General features: G+C 37.6%; 1 pseudogene; it reads right to left on the minus strand.

Moving 5' to 3' along the window:
- Positions 1–1,772: 1,772 nt before the first annotated feature.
- On the minus strand, positions 1,773–11,399 carry LOC127415397 (macrophage-expressed gene 1 protein-like; annotated as a pseudogene).
- Between the last annotated feature and the right edge of the window lie 8,522 nt (positions 11,400–19,921).

The raw sequence follows: 19,921 nt of genomic DNA on the forward strand, positions 1-19,921 counted from the left end.
CTGTTCAATCACTTATTAAGAAGTGGAAAATTTGGGGATCTCTTGATACCAAGCCAAGGTCAGGTAGACCAAGAAAGATTTCAGCCACAACTGCCAGAATTGTTTGGGATACAAAAAAAAACCCACAGGTAACCTCAGGAGAAATACAGGCTGCTCTGGAAAAAGACGGTGTGGTTGTTTCTAGGAGCACAATACTTGTTGACCCCTCTCCAAACATAGTGCTTATGGTTGTGACCATAAAGCTCTATTTTGGTGTCGTCACTCCAAATTACAGTGTGCCAGAAGCTGTGAGGAGTGTCAAGTTGTTGTCGGGCATATTGTAATCGGGCTTTGTGGCATTGGCTTCTTTCTGGCAACTCGACCATGCAGCTCATTTTTGTTCAAGTATCGTCGTATTGTGCTCCTTGAAACAACCACACCATCTTTTTCCAGAGCAGCCTGTATTTCTCCTGAGGTTACCTGTGGGTTTTTCGTTGTATCCTGAACAATTCTTCTGGCAGTTGTGGCTGAAATCTTTCTTGGTCTACCTGACCTTGGCTTGGTATCAAGAGATCCCCGAATTTACTACTTATAAGTGATTGAACAGTACTGACTGGCATTTTCAAGGCTTTGGATATCTTTTTATATCCTTTTCCATCTTTATAAAGTTCCATTACCTTGTTACACATGTCTTTTGACAGTTCTTTTCTGCTCCCCATGGCTCAGTATCAGGCCTGCTCAGTGCATCCACATGAGAGCTAATAAACTCATTGACTATTTATACACAGACACTAATTGCAATTTAAAAAGCCACAGGTGTGGGAAATTAACCTTTAATTGCCATTTAAACCTGTGTGTGACACCTTGTGTCTGTAACAAGGCCAAACATTCAAGGGTATGTAAACTTTTGATCAGGGCCATTTGGGTGATTTCTGTTACCATTATGATTAAAAAGGTGCCAAACAACTATGTGATAATAAATGGCTTTATATAATCACTATCCTTAAATAAAAGACAGGGTTTTTTTTGCATGATCAGTCCTATTTTCAAAATCAATGCCAAAATTTCACAATTTCTGCCAGGGTATGCAAACTTTTGAGCACAACTGTATAAATGTGTGCTATTCCACAAATATGAAAATCAGTTGCAAATCTCATAAATTATTTATGTGAATTCATTAAAGTTTTGTGAAACTTACATTTATTTGTGAATCTAATTCATTTTTGGTAAACTCCTTAAATTTAATTGTGGGTCTAATTTTATTTGTTTGTAAATCAACGTTGTATTGTAAATCTCCTTATTTTTTTATTTTATTTGTATTTGTTTTGTTTGTTTGTTTGTTTGTTTGTTTTTACATTTGAAATTCGTCACATAAATATACCTCATTTTCCTCTTTCTGGGAGCAGTATGCATAACTTCCTGTTCAAGGGATGTTTATGCTTTGAGTTACTCACCAAAATATTTTCTTGCAGTACATTTACAAGCAATCAGGTAAATATGTGTGCATTAAGACATTTTCTTATTGTTATTTACATAATTATGAAGACATCAAAGAACAATCAAATTACAACATATTCAAAGAATTGTTAGAAAGGTTTAACTAAGACTGTAAAAGCACTTAAAGGACACTCTGAAACAGAAATGGAGACAGGAAGTCATTCAAATGCTTCAGAAATTTATTGATTAGTGCTGATTGTTGAGACTACTGTTTTGCATGTTTAATTCAAATTCCTTCAATCATTTGATGAAAAACCTATCCTATAACATTGCTGTGAATGTATCAAAAACTTGTTCTGTGAAAAACAATTGTCAATGTACTGTATATAAATATGATTAATTTTAAGGCAATTACATGCTACTACTCCTACCACTTCTATTAATAAAGAGGAGTAATAATGTGAGGAAGAAAAAGTTAAAATAGCTTTTGATTTTAAAAACAGCCCTTAAACCCTTCAGCCACATCACTGCTTCCACTACCACATATCAATCTATGTCATTTGAAATGTAATTTCTAGAGTTCAGCTGATTGCATATATATTGTATATGAGTGAGGTTTTGAGAAAATTCTTTTTTCTCACTAAAACATTATTCCAGCCACCACAAGAGCAATCCAAGCCATTACATTAACAGCTACACCAGCCCTTTCTCCTCCAGACATCTGAGAAGAAGAGCTGTCAAGCGTTAATGACATTTGACTAATCTCACCAGGCTTTGCCAGTCGCCACATATTAGTTGCTCCAACTCGCACCCATGACTGATCACCTTCAGTCATTACAACTACAGTGTTTGTTGCAATCATGCTGACCAGTGGTGGTCTTGTGAATGGTGGGAGGTTTACAGGTTTCAACTGAATATCAGTGAACACACCTGACTGGACACAGTACAACACCTGACAGCCATCATTAATGGCAGCAAGTTGTTGGCTGAACTGAGGTGGACAGCGAGATTGGCCCTTTGCAAGAGGGTTACCAGACTGACAGCTAAAGTAACCCCAACGGCACAGAGAATCTTGTTCCTGTCTCATAATCATTGCTCAGGCAAACCATCATGCCATTAGGCAAAAAGGTTTGGGCAAAGAAATTTGGAGGACAGTCATGAGATTTTGTCAATGGGTTTTTTAAGAATGGTTCAAACAGACCTCCAAAAAGATACCCAGAGTATTCAGAGGTTTTCTCTGTTGTGGAACACCAGTAAGTGTCCATTTTTGCACGACGGACATAGTATGCATCACCACATATGTCATCACAACAAGTAGACAACCATAAGAAACCACATGAATGACAGCGTCTGTGGCACTCATAATGATTGTAACCTCTTTCTACTGTCTCAGAACGTAACAGAGTGGTGATGTATGGCTGACGGCATGAATAATCACTAGTAAATGTGTACTTTTTTTTGAAAAAAAAAAAAACCAGCACCATCACTATTTGAAAAAAGTCATTTTTGATCAAATCTAAGCAGACCCCATTTCTAGCAGCCATCACTCCAACACCTTATCCTTAAGTAATCATGCAAAATTGCTAATTTGGTACTACTAAATCACTTGCCATTATATCAGAAACATTTGAAAGCTATTTGGTTCGATAAATGAAGCTTAACATTGTCTTTGTGTTTGTTTTTGAGATGCCTCAGTATGCAATAGAATGGCATGTCTTAAGGTCAATATTAGGTCAAAAATGGCAAAAAAAGAAAGAGCTTTCTCTAGGAACCCGTCAGTCAATCATTGTTTTGAGGAATGAAGACTATACAATGCTTGAAATTGCCAAAAACAACAACAACAACAAAAAAAAAAAACAATGAAGATTTCATACAAAGATGTACACTACAGTCTTCAAAGACAAAGGACAACTGTCTCTAACAAGGACAGAAAGAGATGTAGAAGGCCAGATGTACAACTAAACAAGAGGAAACAATAGAATTCATTGAATTCTACCTGCTCAACACCAGTTTCATGTACAACAGTAAAGAGAAGACTCAGGGGTGCAGGCCTTATGGGAAGAATTGCAAAGAAAAAGCCACTTTTGAAACAGAAAAAAAAAAAAGAAAATGTTAGATTGGGAAAGAAACAGACATTGGACAATAGATAATTGGAAAAGAGTGTTATGGATCTTAACCCCATTGAGCTTTTGTGGGATCAGCTAGACTGTAAGGTGTGTGAGAAGTGCCCGACAAGACAGCCACATCTATGGCAAGTGCTACAGGAAGCGTGGGGTGAAATGTCACCTGAGGATCTGGACAAACTGACAGCTAGAATGCCAAGGATCTGCAAAGCTGTCATTGCTGCACATTTTTTGATGAGAACTCTTTGAAGTAGTTTAAGAAATTCTGAAAACAAAATTAAAATTGTAATAGTAATTTTTCACATTATTAATGTCCTGACTATACATTGTGATCAGATCACTTCAGTGAATAAAAGTACACATTTCTTTCCATAAGAGCAAAATCTGTACATTATTCTAAACTTTTGGCCACCAGTATATATATATATATATATATATATATATATATATATATATACGTACATTTAAAGTTGAAGTCAGAAGTTTACATACACTTTGGTTGAAGTCATTAAAACTCATTTTTTAACCACTCCACAGATTTAATATTATCAAACTATAATTTTGGCAAGTCGTTTAGGACATCTACTTTGTGCATGACACGAGTAATTTATCCAAGCTGCTTAAAGGTTCAGTTTACTTAGTGTATGTAAACTTCTGACCCACTGGAATTGTGATATAGTCAATTAAAAGTAAAACAATCTGTCTGTAAACAATTGTTGGAAAAATTACTCGTTGTCTAATAAAAATAATTGTCTAAGCCTTTAGACAATTAGCTTCTGATAGGAGGTGTACTGAATTGGAGGTGTACCTGTGGATATATTTTAAGGCCTACCTTCAAACTCAGTGTCTCTTTGCTTGACATCATGGGAAAATCAAAAGAAATCAGCCAAAAACATTGTGGACCTCAACAAGTCTGGTTTATCCTAGGGTCCATGATAGAAATTGGCAGTTGTTGGAGTTTTATGATGATGATAATGATAATACACTTCATTACTTCATTAATTCAATTATATGCACAAACAGTCTCAGAACTGGACATCACAGTCTCCCAAGCACCAGAGAGGCACACTGAAAAAAAGGAATATTCTCATCTTTAGTAGCCTAATTATTATTGAATAATTCACTACTGCTAAACGTTTCACTGAAGTGAAGTGTGATTATTCATAATTACTTCCATCCCCTAAGAATGATCTGTCTACCCATCATAACACTGGCTAGGACCCAATTTTTTATGCCATTATCCCCTATATTAATGACCGCCCCATCGCCTAAAACACAGAGTCTGGGGCAAAATGAAATTTGAGTGTCCATAAAACTCTGAACCCTCGACCAAAATTCTTGGATCTTAACACACATGTCACAAGTGCACCGGGCTCTCCCTCACCGTCAGTCACCCACTCTCACTCACCTGAGGTTTAATCACGCACACCTGCAGCTCATCATCATCTCGTTTGGACTTGCACTTAAACCTCACACTCAGTCAGCATCCAGTCTTGTTGAAGGTTCCTTGGACTCACCTTTCGCTCTGCTGCAGTAGAAAACTACTTAACAGCGTGTGACTTACCTGTTTATCAACTATCTGCTCTGGATGTGCAAGATAAGTGACTTTGAGAACTCTGAATTTACATTATGCCAAGAAATACTGACCTGCTCCTCAGTTTATGGAAGTTAAGAATCTTAAACCCTGTTTGAAGTTTGTTTCCTGTTTTGGCAAGGATTGGTCCAGAAATAGCGATCTGTGTGGCAATCAGTTGATCGCCTTCTGCCTTTGTTCTCTGTTTTGCTTAAGACTGTGTTCTAAAGACTACATGCCTGCCTGAACACTCACCTCCCGCTACTTGCCTGTCTCCTGTGTTCTTTGCAATAAACTCCCACATCTGGCTTCATCTCAGCTCCCGTGTTAGTGTGTCATTACAACACCACCAAAAAATATGGATTGTGTCCCCATCTTCTGATTGGCATCGCCAGCAGGTGGGTGTGCCTTTAAGACCAAGCCTATACAATCTAGAGGGGGTCCAATAGAATCGATGTGAAATCTTAAGTTGCATAAGGCACACCCTTGCATCTCTAGATGTAGACTTGATGTTTTTCAGAATCCTAGCCCACACTCCATAATAATAAAACAAAATCTTTGGTAGGCCTAGCCCACCTTTTGTCAATCGGCCTATGTAACTTATTGAAGTGTAATCTGGGACATTTACCATTCCAAATGAAAGACTTCACTATGCCATCAAATTGCTTGAAATAGGAGAGGGGGACATCTATATGGAGAGATTATAGCAGGTAGCTGAATTTTGGAATACAATTCATTTTAATAGCATTAACCTTCCCAGTCACAGATAAATGTAATGAAGCCCAACTGCTCACATCGCTCAAACATTTTTATTAAAGGGTCAAAATTAACTAAATCACACAAATTTGTTGGGAATAAAATAACCAAATACTTAATGCCCTGTTTGGGCCACTGGAAGGCACCTGGCTGAAAAGCTGTTACTGGACAGTACACTGTCAAAGCCAAAGCTTTGGATTTAGATCAATTGACTCTGTATCCTGAGAACTTGGAAAAGGAATTTAATGGGGGCCGGGGTAGCTCAGCAAGTAAAGATGCTGACTACCACACCTAGAGTCTCAAGTTCGCATCCAGGGCATTCTGAGTGACTCCAGTCAGGCTTCCTAAGCAACCAGTTGGCCCGGTTGCTAGGGTGGGTAGAGTCACTTTAGGTTAACCTCCTCATGGTTGCTATAATGTGGTTCTCGGTGGGGTGCGTGGTGAGTTGTGTGTGGATGCCGTGGAGAATAGCGTGAAGCCTCCACACGCGCTAGGTCTCCGTGGTAACGCGCTCAAGTCACGTGATGAGATGCACAGATTGATGGTCTCCGACGCGGAGGCAACTGAGATTAGTCCTCCACCACCCGGATTGAGGCACTCTGAGTCACTACACCACCACAAGGACTTGGAGTGCATTGGGAATTTGGCATTCCAAATTGTGGAGAAAAGGGGAGAGACATTTTTTATATATATAATATAATTCTGTGGAGGCAAGGCATAGATCTAGTAGTGTCGGAGGCAAATAATAAAATATAATCTGTGCAAAAGCTTATGTGCCATACCTCCCACCACCACCCCTGGAAAATCATCCTCTTTTCTTATCGTGGCTGCTAATGGTTCCAGGGCAAGACAGAACAATAATGGGGAAAGAGGGCAACCCTGCCGGGTGCCCCTATCCAGAGTAAAATAATTTAAAATGAATCCATTTGTTTGTACCACCGCTACCGGGTGTCTATAAAGTAAATTAATCCATCGAATAAAAGTATTCCCGAATGCATATATTTCCAAAATCTTAAAAAGATAATCCCATTCTACCATATCAAATGCCTTTTCGGTGTCAAGTGAGATGGCAGCGACCAGAGTCTGATCATTCGCCACTGACCACATGATATTGATGAAACGACTAATGTTATCAGAAGAGCTATGGCCCCAAATAAACCCCACCTGATCTATATGCAGGGTTGGGAGGGTTACTTTTGAAATGTATTCCACTACAGATTACAGAATACATGCTGTAAAAAGTAATTTGTAACATATTCTATTAATCAAGGTCAGTAACGTATTATAAATACTTTTGATTACTACTTCAGCACTGGTAGGTTTTTTTTTTTTTTTTTTTTTTTTTTTTTTCATTTGTTTTGACTATAAAAACTCTGCCAGTACAGTAAGACAAAATACACATGTTAAAAATACATTCTCTGAAAAACCTAAATATCTTATGCAGTGTTGTTTCTAAAACAAGATAAATCTAACTGATCTTGTTTTAAGGATTTTTTTATATTTTTACAGAAAAACAATACAAAAATTCTTCAAGAATACGATTTTTGCCCTAATATCAAATGTCTTCCTAGAAAAAAAGAAATGATGATCCAACGTGAATTTTCTTGATAAAAAAATATGATCGTGCCTGGTAACGTGCATGTAAAATGGCTTGAAATAGCATTTTAGCTTAGCATAAAGCTAACAATTTACACAAGGTTTATTTCTTTTGCTCCAAACTTATTTCAAACTTACTTCTCTGTCTGCTCGTATGAATGTAACACATCACAAGAAAGTGTTTCACCGTTGTTCAAATGCACATTGGATCACATAACTTATATGTATAAATGTTTTCCATCTGAAAGCATTAAATATTAAATGAAACAAATGACAATAAAATGCAAAGTAATCTCTTCAGTAATTAAAATACTTTTTGAATGTAACTGTATTCTAAATACCAATGATTTAAATTGTAACTGTAGTGGAATACAGTTACTTATATTCCGTATTTTAAATGCGTATTCCTGTTACATGTATTTCGTTACTCCCCAACCCTGTCTATATGTATAAGAGATGTCATAACTTAATCGGTTAGCCAAAATTTGACAATATTTTAACATCTAGCTGGATCAGGGAAATTGGACAGTAACTCTTACACTCGTTTGGATCTTTGTCCTTTTTAAGAATCAGACTGATCCGGGCTTGTGTCGTGGTTGGCGGAAGCTTTCCATTTTTTTAATGATATAAATTTCTAGCAAAAGTGGAGCCAGTTCTGCAACCGTCTGGCCCCGGAGCCTTGCCTATAGGCAAGGCCTTAATTACCTCGCCAAGCTCCTCCATAGTTATCTCAGAATCAAGATCATTTTTTGCTCAGTCATCGGTTTAGGAAGTTCTAATGATTCCACAAAGTTTCTAATATCTTCATCAGTAGATGAAGATGTGGAACTATAGAGATCAAGATAGAATTCTTTAAAAGCATTATTAATATCAATGGCCGAGGTAAATGTTTCACCACAAGCATATTTTACTTAGGGAATTGTAGAAAAAGTCTCTCTCTGCTTTATATACAGTTGTGCTCAAAAGTTTGCATACCCTGGCAGGAATTGTGACATTTTGGCATTGATTTTGAAAATATGACTGATCATGCAAAAAAAAAACTGTACGAAAAATCATAATGGTCTGTAATTGTTTTTAAACCTGTGTGTGTCACTTTGTGTGTCTGTAACAAGGCCAAACATTCAAGGTTATGTAAACTTTTGATCAGGGCCATTTGGGTGATTTCTGTTATCATTATGATTTAAAAAGGAGCCAACAACTATGTGATAATAAATGGCTTCATATGATCACTATCCTTAAATAAAAGATGTTTTTTTTTTTTTTTTTTTTTTTTTTGCATGATCAGTCATATTTTCAAAATCAATGTCGAAATTTCACAATTTCTGCCAGGGTATGCAAACTTGAGCACAACTAAAAAAAATAAAATAATATATTATTAGGCATTACAAAATATAAATGTGGCTATGGGGAGGGTGGATGGATACCGAAATAATTGTCAACAGTCACTTATGTATCCTTGAGATACTGTATGATTGGCAGAGTTAGATGAACAAGCTCCTCCTGAACTTATAGCACGTTTGGAACTTGATGTTTCTAACACACTCAGGACCATATATAATTTCAATTGTCAAATAATATTGAAAATTTGATATTTACCCAAACTTAAGGGTACATGGCCACCTGTTCTCCTCTCTGTGCCCTTTAACACACGCAACCTTCAAAAATTCATGTTTCAACTGAAGTTATTTGCAATTACTCAACTTTTTAAGAACACTTTATTTTGTTAACAAAATAGAGACATTGACTCACACACACACACACACACACACACACACATGTTGGTGCGGCTATCCTTGTGAGGACTCTCCATAGACACAATGATTTTTATACTGTACAAACTATAGATTCTAACCCTACCCCTAAACATAGCCCTCACAAAAAAACTTTCTGCATTTTTACATTTAAGAAAAACATTGTTTAAGTTTTTTTATTTTTTTTTTACCGATTTGAATTATAGGGACACTAGAAATGTCCTCAAACCACATTTATAGCATAATATACTTGTAATTACCAGTTTGTAACCTAAAAAAATGTCCTCGTAAACCACCCACACACACACAGCAGTTAATACACAAAAGGCATCTCCTTTTCACTACCAACACTGTTCCAGCCACCACAAGCACAATCAAAACCATTACACCAACAGCTACACCAGCCTTTTCTCCTCCAGACATCTGAGAAGTGCTGTCAAACGTTAATGCCATTGATTAATCTCACCAGGCTTTGCCAGTCGCCACATTTTAGTTTTTCCAAATCTCATCCAGGAGCGAATACATTCAGTCTTTACAGCTACAGTGTTCACTGCAATTGTGCTGACCAGTGCTGGTCTTGTGAATGGTGGGAGGAGGACAGGTGTTAACTGACCACTGGTGAACACACATGACTGGACAAAGTACAACACTTAACAGCCATCACTAATGGCAGCAAGATGTTTGCTGAACTGAGGTGGACAGCGAGATTGGCCCTTTGCAAGAGGGTTACCAGATTGACAGCTAAAGAAACCCCCAAACTGATAGACTGATAGAGCAAGTTTATCTACTGTTGGTACTGGTAGGTCTGGAAATGTTGATGGATTAAGGAAATAGTGCAGCGGCTGCCCATAGCAGCCAACAGCCACCAGATTATTGAGCGTGCTCTCTTGCCACTTCTGCAGTGTGATGCCTGGGTATGATAGAGCCTCTCTGTGGCTCAAAATCATAGAATATGTGATGTTACCCTGATAAGTGCTGGTTTCAGAGGTTCCTTTGGATTCTTTGCCACCAATATCAAATTTAACTTTGTCAAAAAAGTTAGCACCTGCTGATGCAGATACAGAAGACGTGTCTGACTGACTGTTAGAGACAAAAGACATTTTTATATAGTCCTCCTGCACCAAAGTGGCACCAGCATCAACACTTGTGATGACATGGGTATCATAATCAAGTATGAGTTTCTCTGACAGATAAGTTGCTTAACGAGTTTGATTGTTTTCAACTGCATCTGCAATTTCCTCTGCTTTGCGAGCAAAGCGGGAGTCCAGTGTGAAATCGGGATACGCTTTTACTGTGTACAGATGGTTACGTACCTGCAAAAAGATAATGTGAGACACTGAACCAAGTATTGAAATAATCAGGATTGCAATGTACAATATTCCAAAATTTAGCTAGCATAGATCTTGAGGGAGAGAAATTGAAGTATAGGTCTCTGTGGAACAATAATAGGCGTTTCCCAATCTTGGGCGTTTTCAAACCGTAGTAGGGAATCTCAATGTAGTAATTAGTGGGCATTTCCACTCCAGGATGGGTGTTCCTTAACTATCAAATGAAAGAAGGGAATAGTAGGCAAATCATGTAAAGTTGTTGAAAAACGCCCATTTCTATTTGAAATCACCCACTGACTGGGAAACTCCCATTTTTGTTTTGCAGAGACACAAGTCTCGAGAAATTGGTCTTATCAGACTAACTGTACAGCTCAGTCTGAAATCAAAAGTTTTTTTACTTTATTTACTTGAACTCGTGCTGTTACCTAATTCTCATTCACTTGGTGGATTTTCATATGTTTGTTTCCTGTGGAAAATTTTGTGTTGACCATCGAAAAGAAGGAAGCATCAGCATTAATGGAGCTTGAAGTGGAGCTTTACTTTTCCAACCATGAAATGATGATCTCAGAGTTTGTTTCTACTCCACTCACTTTCTGTGGAATGACAAAGATTTCATCTGGAATGAGATAAACACCATCCTCTGTGGTCTGGCACTGAGAATAGCTCAGGTTCATCACCTGTCCCATGTCTAAGTTGCGCAGGTTATCCCAGCCTCCACCTGGTAGCACCTCCAGAGCTGTTAAACTTGAGTTTCTGCGACACTCACGAAGTCCATTACTGGGCAGATTAGTGGATGAAGATTGCAGACATTAATAAACCAGCAGAGTATCAGCAGACAGAATGTTCCTGATTTCATGATGGCCAGCTACCTGCTTCTCACTAATTTGCAGTAATGAGCTCTCCCTTTGCTTCATTCATAAAATGTATGACCTTCAGTAAATTATATTTGGAAACGTTTACAATTTAGTGAGTTCCTCAAAAACACTCCTCCAGCAGCCAAGAAATAAAGTCCTGAGAACATTAACTAGTTCCTCTATATGCTTTTGGCTACACTGGAGATCCAGACAGAAAAAAACAACAACTTTAACCTGTGTTTAAAAAGTTAATTGGGAGAACAACTTTGTGGACTGAATGACATGATTTTAATCATACTTTTTTTTTCATTATGGGTTACGGTTTATTATACATGTTTATATGCAGTTTCTCTCAATTTCCAAGGCTTCAGAATTTCCTTTTTGATGATGGTGTGTTTTTATTTATTTTTTATTTTATTTGCAGTTTGTTTAGAGGAACTGAGATTCTTGTTTCCTCTTGTTTTGAGTTCTCCTTTCAGGTTTTACAGTTTTCTTAGAAATCAGAAATATTCAAATGCCACATACACTGCAGCTAAATACAGTTGTCACTCCACTATTTTGGTTTAATCCTGATTGTACAAACACAGTTCTGTAATTTATGAGAGTGATAACCACATTTAACAACCAAATTAACTATTAAAAAATTCAGGTAGTGACAAATGCATTTTTATAAATTCCACGTATGTGTACTGAACCGAACCTAACAACTACACTACAAGTTAGTATTAATAGCTAAGCATGAGAGAATGCCCATCAACCCCGTGAAGCATTGCGAATGAAATAATTAAAAATGATGGAAATATATAAAACAATTGATTTAAAGTTGATTATGAGCATCAATACATTTTAAAGTATATTGCAAAATATTCATATACGAATATATGAGTGGTTTGAGAGTGTAAAGTTCACTTGATTGTGTCATTCACAGTTGTGGTGAGAGTGGGCTTGTTTGGCATGCTTTGTTGGCTGTGATTCTCTGATTGGTGGATATTTCTCTGCTAGATCATGGTTTTTGTAGTTCTTCACCAGGAATTCTGTTATTAAATTTTGTATTTAATTTTGTAAAAGCAAAGCTGAAACAACGCAGACTGACAACTTTAACCATGAGCAACACTAGGCACACGCTGAAGACATCTGCTGATCACAGGCGTGTAAATGCAATGAGAAGACTCAAGTCATAAGCAAAAAGTTGGTCGACAGGGAATTTAAAATGACTGAATCCAAATCAGCAGCACTTGTTTTAATCAGCCTGATATTTAACCTCAGTCTAGATCAGTTAGCCTGCATTGACGCTGAATCAGGGTTTCTTTGTGGAATAAACACCCCTAGTGTCCAACCGCAAAAAAAAATAAAAATCTAAAAGTTTTTTTCTCATAAGCACATATTTAGAGTCTGCTGTCTTCTAAACTAACTTAAAACACACTGTGAATCCATAATAGAGTGCAATAGAGCCTGCCCATTTATTATGCCGTCTGTGTTCCAAATGTATTTTTCCCATAGACTTTTCATAAAATAAGGATTTTAAGGGTGAAAAGATATTGACTCAATAACGTCATTCAAAGTGTATCATGGGAGTGAGCGGTCGCTCCGAGGCATGTTTCGCAGGCTTGGCTGGCCGTGGTTCCCTGATTGGTGGATCTTTCTCTGCTGGACCATGGGTAATGTAGTTGTTTACCATGAATTCCTCTATAAAACAGGATTTTTTTTTAAACAATGAAGTTCAAATAACGTGGATGGATGGCTTCAGTGGAAGCATATACCATTGATGAACAACCTCGGAGCTCAAGGTAGCTCTGTCATTAAAGGTTTATAAGTTACCGTTGAAGATCAATCAATCTATGGAAGAAATGAATGGGACTTTTTCTTCCGGAACAAGAGCGTTGTGCTCTATAAGCTATAAAACTGTCAATTGTACACAATATGCGACGAACCACAGAAAGACGAAAGCGACAAAAAAAATGTTTTATCACATTTTAAAGTACACAGTGTTAAAAACCATGCAACATCTGATCTTTGAGCTTATCTGAAGTGGAGACAAAAGTGGGTTTCAGTTTTAGTAATATTTAAAGATTCTGGTCAAAGCCCCGCATATCCACTGACCTTAGAATGGCACCTGCCTTCAACAGAAGCATTTACCATCAATTATATATATATATATATATATATCAGTTCAAGTCAGAAGTTTACATACACTTAGGCTGAAGTCATTAAAACTTTAACCACACCACAGATTTAATTTTAGCAAACTATAGTTTTGGCAAGTCGTTTAGGACATCTACTTTGTGCATGACACAAGTCATTTTTCCAACAATTGTTTACAGACAGATTATGTCACTTTTAATGGACTATATCACAATTCCAGTGGGTCAGAAGTTTACATTCACTAAGTTAACTGTAACTTTAAACAGCTTGGAAAATTCCAGAAAATTATGTAAAGCCTTTAGCCAATTAGCTTCTGTTAGACTAATTTGCTAATTGGAGTCAATTGGAGTTGTACCTGTAGATGTATTTTAAGGCCTACCTTCAAACTCAGTGCTTCTTTGCTTGACATCAAGGGAAAATCAAAAGGAATGAGCCAAGACCTCAGAAAAAAATTGTGGACCTCCACAAGTCTGGTTCATCTTGGGAGCAATTTCCAACCGCCTGAAGGTACCACGTTCATCTACAAATAATAGTACACAAGTATAAACACCACCACACAGCCATCATACCGCTCAGGAAGGAGACGCATTCTGTCTCCTAGAGATGAACGTAGTTTGGTGCGAAAAGTGCAAATCAGTCCCAGAACAACAGCAAAGGACCTTGTGAAGATGCTGTAGGAAACGGGTGGACAATTATCTATATCCACAGTAAAACGAGTCCTATATCGACATAACCTGAAAGGCTGCTCAGCAAGGAAGTCATTTTGGAGAAATTTCCTCTGGTCTGATGAACCAAAATTTAACTTTTTGGCCATAATGACCATCATTATGTTTGGAGAAAAAAGGGTGAGGCTTGCAAGCTGAAGAACACCATCCCAACCGTGAAGCATGGAGGTGGCAGCATCATGTTGTGGGGTTGCTTTGCTGCAGGAGGGACTGGTGTACTTCACAAAATAGATGGCATCATGAGGAAGGAAAATTATGTGGATATATTGAAGCAACATCTCAAGACATCAGCCATGAAGTTAAAGCTCGGTCACAAATGGGTCTTCCAAATGGACAATGACCTCAAGCATACCTCCAAAGTTGTGGCAAAATGGCTTAATGACAACAAAGTCAAGGTATTGGAGTGGCCATCACAAAGCCCTGACCTCAATCTGAAAATCTGTGGGCAGAACTGAAAAAGTGTGTGGGAGCAAGGAGGCTTACAAACCTGACTCAATTACACCAGTTCTATCTGGAGGAATGGGCCAAAATTCCAGCAACTTATTGTGAGAAGCTTGTAGAAGGCTACCCAAAATGTTTGACACATGTTAAACAATTTAAAGACAATGCTACCCAATACTAACAAATTGTATGTAAACTTGTGACCCGAAGGGACTTCCGATGGAGTAAGACGTGTTTTGTGCAGCTCTGCTGATTTTCACTTAAATTTCATTAAAACAAGAATACGTAAAGCTCGTTGGTGATTTAAAACTTATACAGGGTTGTATACGTTCAACTTTAATTTCACTTTGCTCGTTTTAATGCCTCCATAGAAACAAGCAAAAAAATATGGCGCGGAGGGAGAAGGCCCGGCTGAGACCGTGGGCACACCTGAAGAGGTTATCCCAACGATTGCGATTGAGTCTCTCCAAGTTGATCTGTCCAAAGTTGAAACGGAAATTAAAGAAAGCTTGAGAAGAGAGTTGGCGATGCTGGAAAAGAAAATCGACGCGAAGTTTGATGCAATGCAATTAATTGTGAATGACCACCGTACAACTCTCGAACATCTTGAACAGGCCGCTATGGCCTCGTCGGATGCTGTTGCGTCACTGTCAAAAGTCACTGTGCAAGCTCAAGTCAAAAATCTGTCCGCGGAGGTCTCAGAATTAATGGAGAAATTCATAGATCTGGAAGGCCGTTCTAAGAGACAAAATATTAGAATATTAGAATTGCGGGAGTCCGTGAGGGACTGGAACATGGTCAATGTACTAGAGAATTTATAGCGAAGTTGCTCATGGAGGTGCTTGAACTAGACTAGCTCCCTGTTCTGGACCATGCTTACCGAGCGCTCCGCTCCCGTCCAAAGGACAGTGACCCTCCGCGACAGCTTATTGTTCTGGTGCATCAAGGCCATGTCATGGAAAACATCATGTGTAAGGTGTCATCACAAAGAAAGCTAACCGTTAACGGCCGTTCCATTCAGATCTTCAGAGATTACCCTTCAGCTGTGGTCAAACGTAGGACAGCGTTTGCTAAAGTAAGGCAGATTCTTCATGACAAACCCAGTGTGAAGTTTGGCATCCTATATCCAGCGAAGCTGCGAGTGACTTACAGAGAGGGAGAGAAGATCTTCACCGATTCGAATGAAGCATGGAAATTCGCAATTGAACAGTTTGCCGCAAAGAGCTAGATGATGTTTAATAACGCCGAAAGGAATGTATGTTGTTTTGCATAAATGCCTCTTATTTAGCGGACTCAATCTTGGACTTTTCTGAAGTCTCGGAGAAGAAATATGCGAAGGTTGGCTGTTCATTTATTCTTTTTGACTCTTTATTATATGTTTCTTTTGCCATCAACTTCGTGGTAAGTCATGCTGTACACTTGTTCTTGTAACAGCTGGTCATGTTTTGTTATTTAGTGTTTGGTTGGGAGGGTGGGTAAGTGCTAACAATATTCATTGTAACAACTTGAAGCAGAGTAACATGTCTGTTATAATCACTGTCAATGTACAATGAGACGAATCTAAATACGAAGGGGTTTCTCTACATTTTTCATCTTGGAATGTTAAAGGTCTGAATGAACCAGTTAAGAGAGGGAAATATTATCGTATTTAAAATTGCTGTCTTCGGATATTATGTTCCTGCAAGAGACTCATCTGAAACATTCTGCACATACTAGGCTGAGGACCAATTGGTTTGGACAAACATATCACTCCAATTTCTCTGCAAAATCTAGAGGAACAGCTATCCTTATCCATAAAGGAGTTCCATTTATATATAATTTGATTATTCCAGACAAAGAAGGTAGATACGTAACAGTTGTTGAAGTATTTTCTGTGTCTTTGACATAAGTCAACGTTTATGGGCCAAATTATGACAACCCTGAGTTTTTTAAAAAACTGTTTAACTTAATCACTGATACAGTATTTCAGACACAAATCTCATAATTGGGGGTGATTTTAATTGTGTCCTAGATCTGTATTTGGACAAATCCTCCTCCACAAAAATAGTTAGCTCCAACTCCAGTAAATTTTTGAATACGTATATAAATAACTCTAATTTGTTTGATGTGTGGAGACTGCTACATCTGACTGCTAGGGAATATTCATTTAATTCTCAAGTCCATAATATCTATACCCGAATAGACTATTTCATTCTGGATGGTAAGCTTATGTCCCAGGTCTGTGCAGCTAAATATCATAACATAATTATCTCTGTTCATGGCCCAGTGACCTTTTTGATTAAAATAGGTAATATGGAGAAGCCACAAAGAACTTGGAGGCTTAATTCCTATTTACTTGCAGATAAAGTCTTTATCAATCACTTAAAACAGAATATGAAGACCTTTTTTGAGTTCAACGACAAACCTGACATAGCCATGGGGGTACCATGGGATGCGTTTAAGGCTTACATTAGGGAGTGTATTATCTCCTATCGGGCGTCTCAAAGGAAAAAAATAGAACTGAAGCAGAGGTATTAGAAGTTCAAATTCGAGAAATGGATATGGAAAATACCAAACAGCCATGTATTAACAACAAAATCTCTGCATTTAAATACAAATTGAACCAAATTCTCTACTCCAAAATCCTTTCAATATGTAAAGCGATATTTTGAATTCGGTGATAAACCTCATAAACTTTTAGCTCGACAACTTCGGAAAACAGCATCTGAATGTACAATATGTAAAATTAGATTGGACGATGGAGAGGTTCTCACTCCCTCTGGGGATATAAATAATAGGTTCCGGACATTTTATGAATCACTGTACGCGTCTAAGGGAAGTATAGATCCTACAATTATGGCTCAGTTTCTAGTCCAACAGAATCTTTCCTTGTTAAATCAAGAACAAGTTGACGAGCTAGGTGCAGAAATTACTTCTAAAAAATTTCAGATATTATAAAATCTCTAAAAGGCTGCAAAACTCCTGGTCCGGATGGATTTTATAATGAATTCTATAAGGTATATAATGAGCTACTGTCACCATATTTAAATAGGGTTTATAATCAGGCATTTACAGATCAGTCTCTGCCACCCTCTTAAGATGAAGCAATTATTATTGTGTTTCTGAAAAAAGGAAGAAATCTGGAGGAGGTGGGTTCTTACAGGCCGATTTCACTCCTAAATACAGATCAAAACATTCTGACAAAAACTTTGGCACGTAGATTAAACGCTGTAATTGGAAACCTAGTGAAACCAGATCAAACCAGCTTTATACCTAAGCGGATTTCTTCTTACAATTTCTGGCGCCTTTTCAACATCATGTACTCTTCCAGAGGTCTGGCGCAGGATCTAGCCATTCTGTCGTTGGACGCGGAGAAGGCATTTGACCAAATTGAATGGCCTTATCTATTTGAGGTATCTATTTCTGAGCCCAATATCAGTATTCCAAATATCCTCAGTTTGATTTAATTTCTATGGTACATTTGCAGGGTATAAAATTAACTGGGACAAGAGTGTGTTTTTTCACTTGCCATTTAAGATTGCTTTGGAACAATTTACGTATTTAGGAATTGAGGTGACAAAGTTTTCCAACTTAATCAAAGCTAATATTCAACCTCTGCTGCCTAAGCTTGAATCCATGATCATGTTCTGGAGAACGCTTCTGATCTCTCTTCTGGGAAGGGTGAATGCAATTAAGATGATATTTCTCCCACAGTTTCTGTACTTGGTACAGAGCATTCCTGTTTTTCTGCCCAAATCCTTTTTTAAAAAACTGGATTCTATCTTGGTCCCTTTTATCTGGGATTATAAAGCTCATACGATTTCCAAACTGCAGCTCTGTAAACCCAAAACGCAAGGAGGGCTCGCTTTACTTAATTTTCTTTATTACTATTGGGCTGCAAATCTGAGAGCTATGAATCTATGGATTGATTCACCACAAGTAGGGAAGAATTGGCTGGAACTGGAGCAGGAGGATTGTCTTCCATACACCATTAACGCAATTCTTTTATCACCCACAGGTTTAACTAGTTCACTTTATAATTATAATCCGGTTATTCATAATTCTATTCGGATTTGGAAACAATTAAAGTCACAATTTAAATTTATCCAAATGTCTTTTTTGCTCTCTATTTCAGCTAACTCTGCCTTTTGCCAATCCATGATAGACGGCACATTTGAGATTTGGAAAAATGTAGGGTTACGTAACATAGGGGATCTATATGTGGAGGGTAAATTTGCTTCTTTTCAGCAATTGTGTGAGAAATATAGTATTCCTTCTAATAATTTCTTCCAATACCTTCAGATTAGAGACTTCATGATGTCTAATATTCCGAATTATGTCATGGCTACTCCTGCATATCTGGATTTATTTTTGGATAGAGGCCACAGAGGCGACGGTACAATCTCCTTTCTATATAAGGCTTTGGAACAGGCGGAAAAGCTGTCTATGGAGAAAATTACATCTGCCTGGGAAGAGGACCTTGCTGTGGAAATTCCTATGGAAATATGGGAATACAGTCTTGAACTTGTCCACAGATGTTCCATTAATGCAAGACATTGTCTTATTCAGTTTAAAGTGCTTCACAGGCTTCATTATTCAAAGTGTAAACTGACAGAAGTGTCACCGTTATGCGACAAAAGTCAATTCTTAAATTCCACCCTGTTTCATTGTTATGTATCGTGTCCTAAATTACAAAGTTTCTGGAACAAATTTTTCAGATCTTTTCAGATACGTTGGACATACGCTTTGAACCAGATCCTATATTAATTATATTTGCCGTTTTGGGAGAATCTTTGAGACTTACACCGGTACAAAAACAGTTTGTTTCATATGGGCTAATTGCTGCTAAAAAACTCATTATTTTGTTTTGGAAGAAAAAGGAAATTCCAACTCTTAAAATGTGGCTGACTGAATTAACTGATACATTACATTTAGAAAGAATTAGGTACATCTTAAAGGACAAAATAGTGTTATCTGATCAAATCTGGTCCCCTTGTATTTATTTTCTTCAAACTGGTGATTAATATGTTTCTCTTATATCTTCATTTTCTGCTTCTAGTATTGCATAGCACTGTGGGCTGAGTTCATGGGGGGGAGTTGGGTGTTTTTTTTTTGGTTTTTTTACCTTTCGGGGTAATTATTATTTCTGTATGTGAATTTTTTCAAGCATATTTGTTATAGTGTAAGTTCTTTGTGTTGGCACACAAATGTGTAATTGCAAACGATTTTCTGCAGTA

The sequence above is a fragment of the Myxocyprinus asiaticus genome, chromosome 24 (genome assembly GCF_019703515.2).
Source record: "Myxocyprinus asiaticus isolate MX2 ecotype Aquarium Trade chromosome 24, UBuf_Myxa_2, whole genome shotgun sequence".
Taxonomy (NCBI): Eukaryota; Metazoa; Chordata; class Actinopteri; order Cypriniformes; family Catostomidae; genus Myxocyprinus; species Myxocyprinus asiaticus.